We start from the raw sequence: 17,879 nt of genomic DNA, 5'->3' as shown, positions 1-17,879 counted from the left end.
AACACTTTTTATATTATACTTTTTAAGAAAAATTGAAACATAAAATTAGATTTATTCACAAAGTAAAATATTATACATTGATGAAAATGAATGAGGCCGAAACATGGCTAAAAATGGGTAAATCTTACACTTTTATATTAAACACTTTGTTTTAAACTTCTTATCTAGCAACAATAAAAAAATAATTATTTGGCTGTGGTATGTGGTAAGAATGGCCTTTGATCATTACCTACTTCAGGGAGACTGGTAAACTCTAAGCTCCTTTTACTTCTTGTTCCAATACACTGTTTAATAGAGTGGACTTAGGATCTATGCTAACTCCTTGAATATTTCATGAGAGTTTTATGATAGTTTAATGATGGTTTTTGTACTTGCTTATTTGTCTTTTAAGGTGGCTGGTGACACGAGTGGCAAAAAAAGCACAAAGAAGAGAACAACAGGATAAAGGACCTGAAATTGAGACAGGGAACCATCAAAACCCTAGAGGAGAAAGCAGGAAAAAACCTCTCTGACCTCAGCTGCAGTAATTTCTTACTTGACACATCCCCAAAGGCAAAGGAATTAAAAGCAAAAATGAACTATTGGGACCTCATGAAGATAAAAACTTCTGCACTGCAAAGGAAACAATCAACAAAACTAAAAGGCAACCGATGGAATGGGAAAAGATATTTGCAAATGACATATCAGAAAAAGGGCTAGTATCCAAAATCTATAAAGAACTCATCAAATTCCACACCCAAAAAACAAATAATCCAGTGAAGAAATGGGCAGAAAACATGAATAGACGCTTCTCTAAAGAAGACATCCAGATGGCCAACAGGCACACGAAATGATGCTCAATGTCGCTGCTCATCAGGGAAATACAAATCAAAACCACACTCAAGCCAGTCATAGTGGCTAAAATGAACAAAACAGGAGACTATAGGTGCTGGCGAGGATGTCGAGAAATGGGAACCCTCTTGCACTGCTAGTGGGAGTGCAAACTGGTGCAGCCACTCTGGAAAACAGTGTGGAGGTTCCTCAAAAAATTAAAAATAGACCTACCCTATGACCCAGCAATAGCACTACTAGGAATTTACCCAAGGGATACAGGAGTGCTGATGCATAGGGGCACTTGTACCCCAATGTTGATAGCAGCACTTACAACCATAGCCAAATTATGGAAGGAGCCTAAATGTCCATCAACTGATGAATGGATAAAGACATTGTGGTTTATATACACAATGGAATACTACATGGCAATGAGAAAGAATGAAATTTGGCCTTTTGTAGCAACGTGGATGGAACGGGAGAGTGTGATGCTAAGTGAAATAAGCCATACAGAGAAAGACAGATACCATATGTTTTCACTCTTATGTGGATCCTGAGAAACTTAACAGAAGACCATAGGGGAGGGGAAGGAAAAAAAAAATTAGAGAGGGAGACAGCCAAACCATAAGAGACTCTTAAAAACTGAGAATAAACTGAGGGTTGATGGGGGGTGGGAGGGAGGGGTGGGTAGGTGATGGGCATTGAGGAGGGCACCTGTTGGGGTGTGCACTGGCTGTTGTATAGAAACCAACTTGGCAATAAATTTCATATTTAAAAGAAGAAGAAGAAGAAGAAGAAGAAGAAGAAGAAGAGAACGACAAGCAGGACAGAGTTTATTCACTCTCCAAGGGAGGAGAGGTGCCAGACTTCAAGAGAGATGAAAGCCAGCCAAGTTTTTGTTTGTTTCTCTGTTTGTTTTTCTTTTAGCTTTTTTAAGGATGTGAGAGCATTGCTGTGCCCATAGAAGGTGTGGGGAGCAGGTGGATTCTTGGCCGGGTAAGGGAGGAGGTGGCAAGTGTCTCAATGGGCTCTGTCCATGGCTAATTTGGGATAGGGGCTGTGGTCAGGCTAGAAAATATGTTTAGTAGTTGGGGTCTATTTTTTGAGAATGTAGGGCCCTGTGACCTAGAAAAGCAACGACTTAGGGCCAAGTGCAGATATCTGTGAATTTTGTCTGTAAACTTGATTGGTGAGGGTGGAGGGGGTGCTTTGAATAGATTCCTTTTACTATCTATGTGTCCATGTTTAATTGTGTCCATCTATGTATATATGTGCCTATGTATCTATCTATCTGCCTATCTATCTATCTATCATCTATCATCTTTCTTTCTTTCTTTCTTTCTTTCTTTCTTTCTTTCTTTCTTAATTTTAACATAATCTAATTTGTCATTTCACCCATTTCAGTTAGTTATTTTGTCTATCATCTATCTATCTATCTATCTATCTATCTATCTATCTATCTATAATCTCTATTATATCTATCATCTATTTATCTATCATCTATTGATTTATCTGCATTATGTTATAGCAGACCTAATTGTTTCTAGGGAACTGAATACCAACAGTTAATAGTGAATTATCTAAGACTCCAAAGGAAACAAATAATGTGATTACAATTCTCTTGGTGCACATTTTTTTTGATGGATAGCTGGAAATATATAAAAGTAAGTTTTTTAAACCTAGTACAGCAGAATTCTAAGCCATTGGATAAATTCAGGAGATTTTCATACATTTGGAGTCTTGTAATTTGGGGAAAAAACTCTAAGGAAAATTTACATTTCATCTGTTTTGCTTTTCTTAACTCTCCCTCCAGGAGGGGAAAAAAATGTGTTTATTTAGACAGTTAATTCAAGAACATTAATTGGGTCACCTTACTAAATGATAGATATAGCAAGGAATGTAAAAACAAGTTGGCATGCAGCAAACACTTGTTTATCTTTTTCCTAGAACTGGCTGAGGTGTAAACTTTTGTGTATTTTTATCTCTATAATAGATATTAGCTGCAATATAGATGCTAAGGAAGGGTCTTCAGTACGAGAGTGCCTGCTGACATGCAGATGGATGATCAAATACTATTTTTGTTCCATTTCCTCATTATAGTTCCATTTTCTCTCAGCAAACAGTATAACTAGATTTATTCAATAATACAGTAATTGCCAGACTAAAAAGAACATCAGAAATACAATATTTTGCTGTCAACTTCAAAGGGATTCCATGCCTATAGTAATTAAAATTAAAAAGTATCATTATTCAAGGATGTTCTGTTTTTTTTTTGAAAAATATTTTACTTCATTAAATTGGAAGTGAGTAGGAGAGGAAAAAACGAGTTGGTGTCATTTTCTCAACAGAGTATAACGAAATGGAAAAATCAGGTGTTAAATCCAGTCAAATCAAATATCAGGCTGAGGATATTAAGTTTTCCATTTGTGTATATGCTAAATGCAGGTAATTACTATTCAGCAGCTAATTCTACATTATTTAAGCCTTAAATGAAATACGAAGCATATATTAAATACAAAATTTATCCATGAGAGATGAAAACTGTTAACAAGCAGATACCAGAATATTATCCAAATCCAAATGATTTTAAAATAATTTTCATTTTTGTAAATGTCCAGATGCTTATATCACTTCATGAACATTATTATAGCATACCCTTGGAGAAATTAAGTAAATATTTCTCTAAAGTTCTGGATATATATCTTCTAATATTATTATTTGTTATTATACCAAACAGAATAAAATTATAATACACTTACTGAGTTTGGGAGTCGCTCACATTTTAATATTTACAAAACAAAACACTTTTTATAATTGGAGCTTTGTCACAATTTCATTGGGTGCTTTTTATAATATTTTTTTCTACATGCTACAGAAAATAATGATGTCTCTTGGAATCTATATTTTTTAGTTTCATTAAAAATGACATGGATGGGGGCACTTGGGTGGTTCAATCAGTTGGGCGTCGACTCTTGATTTCAGCTCAGACCATGATTTCATAGTTCCTAGGTTCAAGCCCAGTGTTGGGCTCTGCACTGACAGTGTGGAGCCCGCTAGGTATTTTCTCTCACTCTCTCTGCCCTCGCCTGCTTGAGCTCTCTTTCTCTCAAAATATAAACATAAAACATTTCTTTAATTAAGAAAAAATGGCATAGATGATAAAAGTAATTATAAGAGAGGGAAAAGTATCTCTTAGATTTTTAAAAGTTCTATATTTGGTAGCTTGATTCTTTTATCTTGACATATTTTAAAAATATAATTTAAATTTAATTGATTTATATGAAATTTGTGTTATTTATTTTCTTTAGAGCAGTTTACTTATAATGCGGAGAGAAATCAGCTCTCATGTATTTGTAAACAGGAAAATAATTAATTAGATTATGTAAATTGGCATAGTGTGGATCACACTATGTAATACACAAAAACTTCATAAAATACTTACCTGAAAATAGTATCCGATATAGTAATAAGAAGTATAACAAATGGTTTTCTAGTACTATATCAAACTAGTCTCTATGATTTTCAAAATAGTTGGCATAATAATATTCATTATAATAAAATACATATTATTTAAAGAGTTTATAAACCCGATATGAGCATCTTAAACACATACATGAAATTATAATAATTAGTTAAGATAATAATTTTCTTATCAATTTCTTTTGGTAATATTCTAAATTGATCTGCATTTCCAGCTATTGCATGGAAAAAATAGTTTGCATATATCTTGAGAGAAGCTTAAGTAAGGGAGATTAACAGATGTAGAGGACATTTTGTTATGTAATCTAATTATAACTTTGAAAAGGTGATTTGGGATGAGTTTGTTCATAAAACAAATACATATTTTATAATGCAAATGTCAATGGAGATTTATCTAGAAAAATAAAAACTATATAAACAACTATTTTACTTTATGTATAATGCATTTTAAGTTATAATAAAGTATGCTAATTATTAAAATGAACAAATGGTAAATCAACTGTAAATTTATTTGGAAGTTTCCTAACACCAGTAAGATATATCTTCCTTCATTTCAAATCGAATTTTCAGAGTCTGACCATAAAACATTTAATTTTACCCCAAATCTTTGAAGGTATAATAAACTTCTCAAGGACCTCTTTCATTCACCCTATTGATACTGAATCTCTTTTGAAGAACTTATGATACCATCATTCCTATTCATTTTCTCCTTTTCACAATTTTGATGACCAGGTTCTTAATTGTCAAGGACTTTGCACATGACTTAGTAATTTTCTAATGTTACTTTCTTTGCTCTCTGTATAACTCAGTTATATGACCCTGTACACTTCTGTGTCTTCTAACCTCTTTATTATACTGTGCCCCAGAGAGGTTAATGGTTTAACTTGCCACAACTACTTAGCAACAGAAATAATATAATTAATAAATAATTATAGAGATATTTACATTAAAGTCAATAAATCTACGTGTGTCAGTTTACTAGAGCTGCCACAGCAAAATGCAATAGACTCTCAAGCTTAAATCACAGAAATCTTTGTTCTCACATTTCTGGAACCTGGAAATCTAAGATCAACATGCAAGAAAATTTGGTTTCTTCTGAATCCTCTCTCCTAGGCTTGTAGGTGGCTGCCCCCTTGCTGCCTTTTCACATGGTCAATCCTCTGTGTACATACAGTCCTGGTGTCTCACCTTCTTACAAGAACACCAGTTGTATTGGATTCTAGAAATGCTCTAATGGCTTTATTTTAACTTACTGACCTCTTTAAAGACCTCGTCTGCAAATATGGTTGCATTCTGAGGTACTGGGGTTTAGAGCTTCTATACATATGAATTTTTGATGGGATACAATTCAGTCCAAAACAATATGTAATGCCAATATTTTATTATTATTATTATAATTATTATTGTTTATTATGTATTTTATTATTCATCCAACATATTCAGTGCTCCTGTTTTATTGTTATTACTAGGCTAGCAGTGAGGATAATACAAAGAAAAATACAAACATAATATGCCACTTTTTTCATAATATAATAAAACTTAATGTATGAAACTCAAATTTCTAATAATATTTAACATAAATAACTAAACTCAATTCCTTGAAGACTTTTTATTTTCCTCATGACTTTTCTCCAATCATAATTTTCTTGCTTCTTCCAATCTCCTTTTCTTGCTCTCACTCTTCTATTTACCGTCCAGATGAGATAAGATCTAAGAATCAATGCTAGATGCTATTACCATTTCTACCTTCACTCACTCCTTCGGTGTCTCATGGCTATAAATGGCAATATATGCCATAAACAGGTCTATTAATTACACTTTTTTCTCCAAAATTGCTCCTTGTCAAATCTCCATTTCACATGATGGCATTGATTGCTCAGACAAAAACCTTTACTTTTTTCAGACAAAAATATTTATAAAAATCCTTCTTATTTTCCATTTTCCCTTAAAATCCATATAAAATTAATCAGTAATCCCTGCCAATACTAACTCCAAAATAGGTCCCAAAACATTCTATATCACCTTTTATTCATAATAATCACTGCAGCTTAGGGACAAAGCTATAATTGCCCCTAAATTAGATCCCTTAAATTTCTTAATCTCTCTAATTTCTTAGTGCTCATTATTCAATCAGTCTGTAAAGGAATGTAGAATAACATTTTATACTATTATATATAATATGAACAAGTTATGGACACCTATGTTACAACATAGTGTCTATAGCTACAATTCTGGATTGTACACTTCAAGTTTTGTTAAGAGCGTAGAGCTCATCTTAAGGGCTCTTACCATATGAAAAAATGTGAACAAAATCACATCAACAGACTAGAGACAAATTTTTGTATGATTACATCAAAAGAGTCAGAAAAACTTTGACAGCATCCAACACACTTTTATGATAAAAACACTTAGCAAACTAAGAAAGAAGGGAACTTCTTCAACTTGAATATAATTTAAAATTGCACCAAAATCAATAAGATACCTAAAATAAACCTAACCAAAGAGGTGAAAGACCTGTACTCTGAGAACTATAAAAACTTCGATGACAGGGGCGCCTGGGTGGTGCAGTCGGTTAAGCGTCCGACTTCAGCCAGGTCACGATCTCGCGGTCCGTGAGTTCGAGCCCCGCGTCAGGCTCTGGGCTGATGGCTCAGAGCCTGGAGCCTGTTTCCGATTCTGTCTCCCTCTCTCTCTGCCCCTCCCCCGTTCATGCTCTGTCTCTCTCTGTCCCAAAAATAAATAAACGTTGAAAAAAAAAATAAAAAAAAAAATAAAAAAAAAAAAACTTCGATGACAGAAATTGAAGAAGACACAAAGAAATGGATATTCCACGCTCATGGGTTGGATGAGCAAACACTGTTAAAATGCCTATACTGTCCAAAGCAATCTACACATTTAATGCAAGTCCTATCAAAATGCCAACAGCATTTTCCACAGAGCTAGGATAAACAGTCCTAAAATTTACATGGAATAATAAAAGTCCCAAAAAAGCTAAAGCAGGGTGGAAAAAGCAAAGCAAAGCTGGAGGCATCACAATTCCAGATTTCAGGTATGTTACAAAGCTGTGCTGATCAGAACAATATGGTACTGGCACAAAAGTAGACACATAGGTCAACGGAACAGAATAGAAAAACCAGAAATGTACCCATAACTACATGGCCAATTAATCTTTGACAATATAGGAAGAACATCCAATGGGAAGAAGACAGCCTCTTCAACAAATGGTGTTGGAAAAACTGAATGGCAGCATGCAAAGGGATGAAACTGGACCACTTTCTTACACCATACACACACAAAAAAATTGAACATGCATGAAAGACCTAAATGTGAGTCAGGAAACCATCAAAATCCTACAGGAGAACACAGACAGTAACCTCTTTGACCTTGGTTATAGCAACTTCTTACGAGATACAGCTCCTGAGGCAAGGAAAAGCAAAGCAAAAATAATCTATTGGGACATTATCAAGAATAGTATACAAAATGTATAAATAACTTATCAAATGCAACAGCCAAAACCTGAATAACTTGATTAAAAATGAGCAGAAGACATAAATAGACATTTTTCCAAAGAAGATATATGGATAGTCAACAAACACATGAAAAGATGCTCAACATCACTGATCATCAGGAAAATACAAATCAACACTACAATGACATATCATCTCAAATCTTTCAGAATGGCTAAAATCAACACAATAAACAACAGGTGCTGGGAACCCTCTTTCCACAGTTGGTGAGAATGCAAACTGGTGCAGACACTCTGGAAAACAGTAGGAGGATACTCAAAAAAGATAAAAATAGAACTACCCTATGATCCAAAAACTGTATTATTAGGTATTTAGTCTATCAATACGGAAATACTAATTCAAAGGGCTACATGCGCCTCGAAGTTTATAGCAACATTATCTACAATAGCCAAATTATTGAAAGAGACCAAGTGTTTACCAACTAATGAATGGAAAAAGGTACACACACACACACACACACACACACACACAATGGAATATTACTCAACCATAAAAAGAATGAAATCTTACCATTTGCAACAACATGGATGGAACTAGAGAGTATTATGCTAAATGACATAAGTCGGTGAGAGAAAGACAAATACCATATGATTTCACTCATATGTGCAACTTAAGAAACAAAACAAATGAGCAAAAGGGAAAAGAGAAGGGAGAAAGTAAACCAAGAAACAGAGTCTTAACTATACAGAATAAACTGACTTTTATAAATAAAAGTGAGAATCTAGATTCTTTCCCCTAAGATCAGCTGCAAGACAAGGATGCCCCCCACCCTCTCCTCTTTGAGCACTCCTATTCAACATCATAGAAGTCTTAGTACAATAGAGCAAGAAAAATATACAAATCTATACAGATTGGTTAAAAAATGCTTTTTTTTCTTTTGAAAATGACCTAATTATTAAGGAATATACCTTATTAAGCAAATCATTAAGAATCAATATCAACAACAACAACCCAAAACTTCTGAAACAAATAAAGCCATTATAGAAAGGCTGAAGGATACAAGGTCAATACAAAATAGTCAACTGCTTTCCTATATACCAGTAAAGAACAATTAGAATTAAAAAATTAAAAACACAATACCATTTACATACACATAAAATACCTGAAATACAAATATAAATCTAATAAAAACCATGTACAAGATCTGTATGAAGAAAACTATAAAACTCCGATGAAAGAATCAAAGATGTAAGTAAATGCAAATGATAATAATTAAAAATATTCACATTTATGAATAGAAAAAATAGATATCTTCAAGATGTTAGTTCTTCCAGTTTGATATACAGATTCAATACCATCCCAATCAAACTTCTAGAAAGTTATTTTCTGAATACCAACAGAGTCTAATGTTTATATAAAATGGCATAAGATCCAGAATAGCCAGGACAATATTAAAGAAGAACAAAGTGAGAGTACTGAAGTACTGACTTCAAGACCTCCTGTCAAGTTACAGCAATCAAGAGTGTGGTACTAGTGAAATACAGAAAAAATGATCAGTGGAACAGAATAGAGAGCCCAGAAATACACCTACACAAATACAGCCGACTGATATTTGACAATGGAGGAAAATAATTCAGTGGGGGAAAAAGAAAGTAGTCTTTAAGAAATGGCTTTGGAACAACTGAACATCCACATGCAACACAATGAATGTAAACACAAGCTTTACACCTTTCACAAGAATTAACTCAAAATGGATCATAGACTGAAATATAAAACACAAAGATATAAAACTCTTAGAATATAACACAGAAGAAAAACGAGGCAGACATTCTTGGTTTGGCAGTGACAATTAAGATAAAACACTAAAAACATAACCCATGAAACACAAAACTAATAAATTGGATTTCATTATAGTTAAAATTTTCTGTCTTGTAAAAGGTTCTGTTAGGAGAATGAAGAGATAAAACACATAAGAGGAGAAACATTTAGAAAACACAATTGGCAAAAGATTTATATTCAAAATTTCCAAAACTGTTAAAACTCAGCAATAAGAAATCAAACAGCTTAGGTAATAAATAGGCGAAAGATCCAAAGAGATGTCTTACAAAAAAGAGATATACACATGGCAAATAAGCATTTGAAAAGATGTAAACAACATGTTTAATGCCATTAAGGAATTGCATGTTAACAATCCGATGCTATAGCACAGCTATTAGAATAGCTAGAGTTCAAACTACTGACAACACCAAATGCTTATGAGTGTGGAGCAACAAGAATTCTCATTTATTGCTGGAGGAAATGAAAAATGGTACAAGCCACTGTGAAAGATAGCCTGGCAGTTTCTTTCAAACTAAACACACCACCTTTATGATCCAGCCATGATATTTACCCAAATGAACAGAAAACGTCTGTCCAAACAAAAACCTTCACATGAGCGTTTGTAGCAGCTTTATTCATAATTCCCAATATTTGGAAGCAACCAAATAGGTGTTTCAGTAGGTGAAAAGCTGTGATGCATTCAGACAATGCCATATTATTCAGCACTAAAAAGAAATGAGCTATCAAGTCACAAAGACATATGGAGGATCCTTAAACGCATATTGCTAAGTAAAAGCGGCCAATTTGAAAAGGTTATGTACTCTATAATTCCAACGATATGATTTTCTGGGAAAGGTGAAACTAACGAGACAATGAAAGGATGAGTAGCTGACCAGGAGTTCAGAAGGAGAGACAGAAGGATGACTAAGTGGAGCACAGTGGATTTGTAGGGCCGTGGAAACGTTCTCGAAGATACTGTAACGGTGGATTTATGTTACACATCTGTCAAAAATATATAAATATGCAACACAAGGAGTTAACCTTAATGTAAAATGTGGACTTCAGTCATAATAAGGTATCAATACTGGCTCATCAGTTGTGAGAAGTATATCACACTAATGCAAGACATTAATAATAAAGGCAACTGTGTACAGAAGGAGAGAGGGTATATTAGAAATCTCTATTTTCACTCATTTTTTTTTCTGTAAACCTAAAAATTCTTTGAAATATAAAATCTATTCAATTAGGCAATTTAAAGTCATGGATAAAAGGTATATAATAAGAAGGTTATGAATCAGAAATAAAACTGATATTTCATGAGACAACTGCCAAGAATTTAATGAAGTAGTTTATCACAATACTAAAATAGAAAAAAAAAGGAAAGAAAGAAAGGAGACAATATGAAGCATGGCATTGCACAAGAATGAGTTCCAGTACATAGAGTGTGTTCACATGTCATGTCTATTTTTCTTCAAAATTTTTACTTTTCTCACCACTAACATATAGATAATGGAAACAAAATAAACATGAAAGTAAGAATTTTCAAAATTACCTAGAGTATTTTTATTTGCATTTTTTTAAAAAAGCTCTCTTCTTGTCTTCCCACTACGCATCTGACCTTTTCTATTTTCAATCAACCTCCTTCATTGTTTTAACCTTCGACATGACATAAAAAGTTCCTTTTCTTGTTTTCTTTTTAAAGATTACTGAACTTGCACTTTTCTATGAACATTTATCCAATATTTTCCCATATTGTTCCCTGCCCTCTTTGCAATAGTTTCAACCACCAAGAAATGGAGTCCCTTTATGTCTTTCTGAATGTTGGCTGGCCTTGTTTGACAAAATGCAGAAGTGGTAGTATGCTTCTTCTTAGGCTTAGGCTTTGTACATTCCTACTCCTTCTGTTAAAAATCTAAAACCATGTAAATGAACTTAGGCTAGCATGCTGAAGGGTGAGACCATTGGGCTGTAGCCCAAGTTTTCCAAGGTATCATTTGTGAATGACATTTTTTAAAGAGCCAGCCATGGCCAATCTACCAGCTGACTGAAATACATGAAGCAAGACCAGTTGAGACTAGTAAGAATGATCCAGTAAGAACCACCTAGATGTTTTGCTAACCTACAAATACACATGAGCTAAATAACTACTTAAATTTCTTTAAGCCACAAAGTTTTAGAATAGTTTGTTATACAACAAAAGTTAACTAAAACAAAAAACTTCAAAAGACACAAATATAATAATGACCATCAAAACTTTTTTTCTCATGAATTTTCTGGGAAAGGCAAAACTAACGAGACAATGAAATTTTATTTATTTATTATCTCCAACTGGATATCCCACTGGCAACTTAAGCCTTATCAATACTGAAATCATGGCTCCTTTTCCAAATTTTTATATTTTATATTTTTTCTTCAGCCATATTAGTTAAAAATCATACACATTTGAAAAATTATTTTAATTACAATTCTTTATCCTTAATATATCACCAAGTGGATAGTGAGTCACCCCAAATGTCTCATAAATGCATTCTTATTTCCTGTTTATAGTATGATAGTGTTCACTTAGCATATCTTGAACTATAACATGGATGATATCATCTCTTTTTAACTGCTCTTTTAATTGCAGGGTTTCTTCAATCCAAATCTTCTAGAAGTATATTTCTATATTGTAATCATTATTATTTAAATACCTCATAAAATTTATTTTTTCTTGATACTATTTAAGGAAAATTGTATTATATCTGATATATGAAAACAAAATCCACTATCATGAGTTCCTAGACTACTGAGGTTATATTTCGACCTTAGTTTGATCCCTGATTCTCTCATTCTATATTGTAACTACTCCAAGTATACTCATTTATTCCATATCTCCTTGTCTTTGTAAAAGCTGTTTCCTCTGCCTAGAATTCCCTAAATTCGGTGTTATCATATGTTGACTGTCCCACTTTTTCTTCAAGTGACAGTTCGTGTATTATCACCTGTAACTATAGATGGAACATATTAGATAGAAATAAAAAAATATGATAGCTTAGAGAGTAAACACCATCACTGAGGCAATATTGATTATGTCATTATTTTTTTTAATACTTATTTTTGAGAGAGAAAGTGTGAGCAGGGTAGAGGCAGAGAGAAAGAAAGAGAGAGGAAGAGAAGCTCTGAAGTGGGCTCCACGTCGACAGCAGCAAGCCTGATGTGGGGCTTGAACTCACGAACTGTGGGATCATGACCTGAGTCAAAGTCAGACAATCGACTGAGCCACCCAGGCGCCCCTCATTTTTTTTAAAATATATTAATTTATTTTGAGAGAGACAGATAGAGACTGAGTGGGGGAGGGATAGAGAGAGAGGAAGAGAGAGAATCCCAAGCAGGTTCTGCAGCTGTTAGTGCAGAGCCCTATGTGAGCTTGAGCTCATGACCTGAGAGATCATGACCTGAGCAGAAACTAAGAGTCAGATTTTTAACTGACTGAGCCATCCAGGAGCCCCTCTTTCATTATTTTTTTTTAAGTCCGTTTCAATCACTCATCCAAAAACATGTCCTGTACTTATCTGAGACTACTATTGTTTTCTCTGATATTATAGTCAAAATATTACCAGCACTTTGTTTTTCCCTAAAGCCTCTACTGGCTTCAAATAAGCCAATATAATATTCACTCTGTCTCTCCCTCTCTTTTTTTTTTTTTTTTTGAGACATCACCATATTCAGTTCAATTTTAAGCTTTTATAATGCTTTAAAAAAACTATGAGTAAAATTTTCTTTGGGCAAATAGATCTGATATCATTGGATGTACCAAATTCTATCTTCTCTGCCCAATCACGTAGTTAATACATGTCCTACACAGCCCAATGCTTTAAAGAATTACCAGTGTATTTTTTTCCAAAGGTACTGACAAAAATTAAAGACTGTTTTTTTTTCAGTGTAGTCTTCTTTGAAAAGAGACACTTTCTTTGATAATATTTAACAGTTGTCATTCCATCACACTTTGATATCAATCACTCACTCCACATTAGTGTTAAGTTCCCCCCTATAATCAGCAGATGTATCATTTCATAGTGTCCTTGAGCTTCTAATTGACTGTCAGTTCTCAGTTCCATCTTCCTAAATTCTACATTTGGTGACAGCGCTTAGAAAACACTCAATTTTACTGATGCTCTTCAGGGATTTTCTGAGATGTGGGAAATTAGGTGATGTCTTTTTTATTCTCAGTTTGTCATTTCTGTGAGTCTAGATTCATCACTGAACTTATCCAAAAAATAATGCAGTGATAAATTACTAAAGGGACTAAAGTGCTAAAGACTTTAGGGTCTATAGATTTTCCTATAGTTGATAATAGTTACAATTCATAAATAATTGCAAACAATTTCAGTATTATCAATGGCAGTAGCCAGTGTGATAAAATCAATTTAGCTAATTATATACATCCACCATTTTCAAAATACTTGAATAAAAAGCTTTACTGGAAGATATTTATCTTTTATGACTATCATTTTGAGACATTTCTTCTTATGAGAAAATCTCAAGATTGTACTTAGAATTGGCATAAATTTTATTGGAAATTTACATTTTGTTTATAAATTACATTATAATTTTACTTATAATTTACTGGTTTCCATGTCTTAAAATATATTTTTTCCTAATATATAATTTTTTTATCAAAAGACTTGCAGTTGTGGAACTTAGCAAAAAATTCAATAATTTTCATAGTAAGTATTTTTGTATTTTTAGCATTTGATTTATTAAATAAAATATTTATTGTATAGATTTCCTGATCCTCAAACCACAGTCAAAACTCACTCATTTAGCGATAGCCCCTTACTATCTCTCATGTAATTTAAACTAGTATTTTCTTACTTTAATATTATGCAGTGATATTTACTCAAACATCACTCAGTTTGACTTCTGCTCCTCTCCCACCAACAGAAGGACAGGCCAAACCCAGCCCAAGGAGCAGGAGCATCCCACTAGGGCAGTGGCACAAAGGAGTCAGACACAAAGAGATGAGCTTTTTCTTGGGTGGGGTGTGGGGTTCGCTTCGCTGGATGACGTTCGGAAGGACAGCACTAGCTCCTCCTCATCTTTGTCCTCCAACCAGAAACCAAGAAAGAAACAAACGCCCCCAAGAAGAAGGAGAGTAAAATTAGTGTGAGCAAGAATTCTAAACTCCTCAGTACTAACGCAAAGAGGATTCAGAAGGAACTGGCAGACATCACTTTAGATCCTCCACCTAACTGTAGTGTTGGTCCCAAAGGTGGTAACATCTATGAATGGAGATCCACCATGCTGGGGCCTCCAGGATCTGTATTTGAGGGCGGTATACTCCTCCTTTATACCACTTTTATACCAGAATACCCCTTTCAACCTCCAAAGGTTACATTTTGGACGATAACCTCTCACTGTAATATTAACAGTCAAGGAGTTATTTGCTTCGACATATTAAGAAGATAATTGGAGTACAGCACTAACCTTTTCTAAAGTTCCCCTTTCTATCTTCTCCCTTCTTAACAGACTGCAATCCTGCTGACCCTTTGGTGCATAGTGTTGCCATTGACTATATGACCAACAGAGCAGAACATGATAGAATGGCCAGACAGTGGACCAAGAGATATGCTACATAAATTGGGTTTTCACAATTCTTATGTTGTTTGTCAGAGAGAGCTACATGTGATTTTGAAGGGGTGGGGGAGGGCGGGAGTTGGTAAAAAGTAGGGTATTTCTATAACAGATTTTATTCAGTTTATTTCCTAAGATTTTGTTGTAACTTAAGGTATCTTGCTACACTATACAGAATTGATAATAGCAACTCTTAAAACTGTCATTACTTCTGCAATATTAGCTGAAGTGTAGAACAGAGAATAGGCATTTGGGTTCAGTTGCTTGTAGTCTGTAAACTTAAAATAGCTTCATTTTGTGCAGGTTATACACATGGCCATTTATGTAAAGTCTTTCCAAGACTACATATTTTTTGGCTCAAAAAATGGAATTTATTTTTCCTTCTTGGGAGGGAACATTGATATTTAACAGTTTTTAGAGACTGTCACCATATATATATATATATATATATATACACACACACACACACATATACATATATATACGTATGTGTATATATATATATATACATACGTGTACATGTATACGTGTATATATATGTATATGTATATATGTGTGTATATATATATATGCATATATATATATATATATATATATATAATGGACACAGGGCCATAAGACACCATAGAAGAAATGAGTAGTTATGTATTTTATTTTATATGCCAGTCTACTTTACTGTGCCAAGGTGAGAGGTTTGAATCACTTGTGAAAACCTGTAGTAAACTACATTAAGCTGTTAATTGTAAGGTATAAAATAAGAGTCGCTCAGTGGATTGGTTATATGTTGTGCACTACTTACATCTGCATTTGTTAGTGTGCTAGTATACAATAGTAGAACAAACAAAATGAATCTCTTAATTTATTAAACTCTTTAATATATATTCTCATTTAATCCTCTGACGATGTTTCCCAACAAACTGTCCTACAGACACACTCTTTTCCTGCCTCTATCATTTGTTTTTCATCAGCATCTACAAACATCCAAACACCCTCAGCTTAACAACTGCTTAAAAATACTTAGGCATAATTAAGTGATTTAAAGCTATAGTTTCTCTTTATAAAATTGTTACTATTGTAGTTACTCTTTTTATGCTTTATAGGTTCTTTCAATAATAATTATTAAGGTGTATTTGGCTTGATACCAATTTGTATAGATCTCAGGACTTCCTCCATGGACTGTAAGTTTCAGGAAGGCAGTTTTGTATCCTCACTGAATCTAATACAATGATTTGCATAGAGTAAACACTTTAAATGCTTTGGCATAAATGAAAGATACATACTATGTTATGAGTTACAAATAATGAAGACATCATCGTTGTATCAACTTTTATTGTAAAATTTCATGTCTATAAATGTAATTTAAATAATTTTATATCATTTAATGTCATTATTTTTCAATGAAATATTAGAAGAAACATACTTTCTAAAACTCTATGTTTCAAAAGAGTGGAAACCAAAAAAAGAAAAAAAAAGAAAAGAAAACAAGAGTGGAAACCAGAGATAAAAATACATAAGTCTATCTCATATTTGAGTAAGTGATCTAAGGAGGATGTTGTAATTCTCAAGAGAGAAAAGCTCTATTTTCATGTAGGTGGCTGTCAAACCTTAATGTGGTTTTGTGCATCACCTTGCTAACTCACTGAAAGGTTACAGTGCCAATAGCTCAATAATTCCAAATAAACAAGTCTGAGAAATGTCCAGGGCCCTCCATTTTAAACCTTATAAGTGTTTCTTGTAAGTATCATACACAATAGCTTTTACTTGCTTGCTTGTTTGTTTGTATTTGTTGTTATTTATTTGTATGGGGAAGAAGGTATACTGAAATTAAAACAGAAAAGCAATTTAAAAATTACGTCACTTCATATAACATAGTAAAAAATGCACAAATTGGGTTCTCAAAACTCTGCAGAAAAGATATTTTTAGGAATTTGGAAATGGCTATTGAGGGGGAAAATATCCACATAATGTTGGAAAAGTTGGATTTGGGGATAATCAGGAATGATAAGAATTATCAATTGTCAAGGGTGAAAGATGAAAAAGGAACTTGGAAGAATACTAGTATTTAATTTGTTTTTTGTTCTGATTTGGGCTTTAATCTTTTTTTTTCAAATCTACACCTTTATTTATTTACTTTTCAGTTAGTTTAAATCCTTGAGGGGTACAGCATCACACGGATTCTGTGACCAATGGCTTTAGCAGGAATGTTGCCTCAGAATTTGGCATGAACCATGCCACTGTTTCCATGAGCATGAGTTACTTTTCCCCAGATTACTCTGGTTTTACTCGGTTTGCCACCAGGAGTCACTGTGTTGTTCTTTGCTTTGTACACATAAGCACATCTTTTGCCTAGATAGAATTCAGTTTCATCTCGAGCATAAACACCTTCAATTTTAAGAAGAGCTGTGTGCTCCCTCTGGTTCCAGAGACCCCACTTACAGCCAGCACAAATGACTTCGGACTACAGCATTCCAGACATATTTGTCATTTCAGGAGTCTTGTTCCCACCAGGCAGGTTCCAAGATGGTGGAAAGAGATGGGTTTTAATCTTTACTTTCCCACCACATTCTTGTTATCCTCAAACTTTCAAAGTATTACTGATATAGACTTGCATTTTTTTGTTTTTGTCTTTATTTTTTGAGAAATTGAAGCTGAAATAAAGCATACACATGGACAAAAGAGGACAGCTCTAGC

The 17,879-nt window shown here is 33.6% G+C and overlaps 1 pseudogene; it reads right to left on the bottom strand.

The window, feature by feature from the left end:
- Nucleotides 1–17,294: 17,294 nt before the first annotated feature.
- On the bottom strand, nt 17,295–17,664 carry LOC109499406 (annotated as a pseudogene).
- Nucleotides 17,665–17,879: the final 215 nt, after the last annotated feature.

The sequence above is a fragment of the Felis catus genome, chromosome B1, assembly GCF_018350175.1.
Source record: "Felis catus isolate Fca126 chromosome B1, F.catus_Fca126_mat1.0, whole genome shotgun sequence".
Classification (NCBI taxonomy): domain Eukaryota; kingdom Metazoa; phylum Chordata; class Mammalia; order Carnivora; family Felidae; genus Felis; species Felis catus.
The sequence above is the reverse complement of the archived record's forward strand: the minus strand, read 5'-3'. Positions and strand labels throughout refer to the sequence as shown.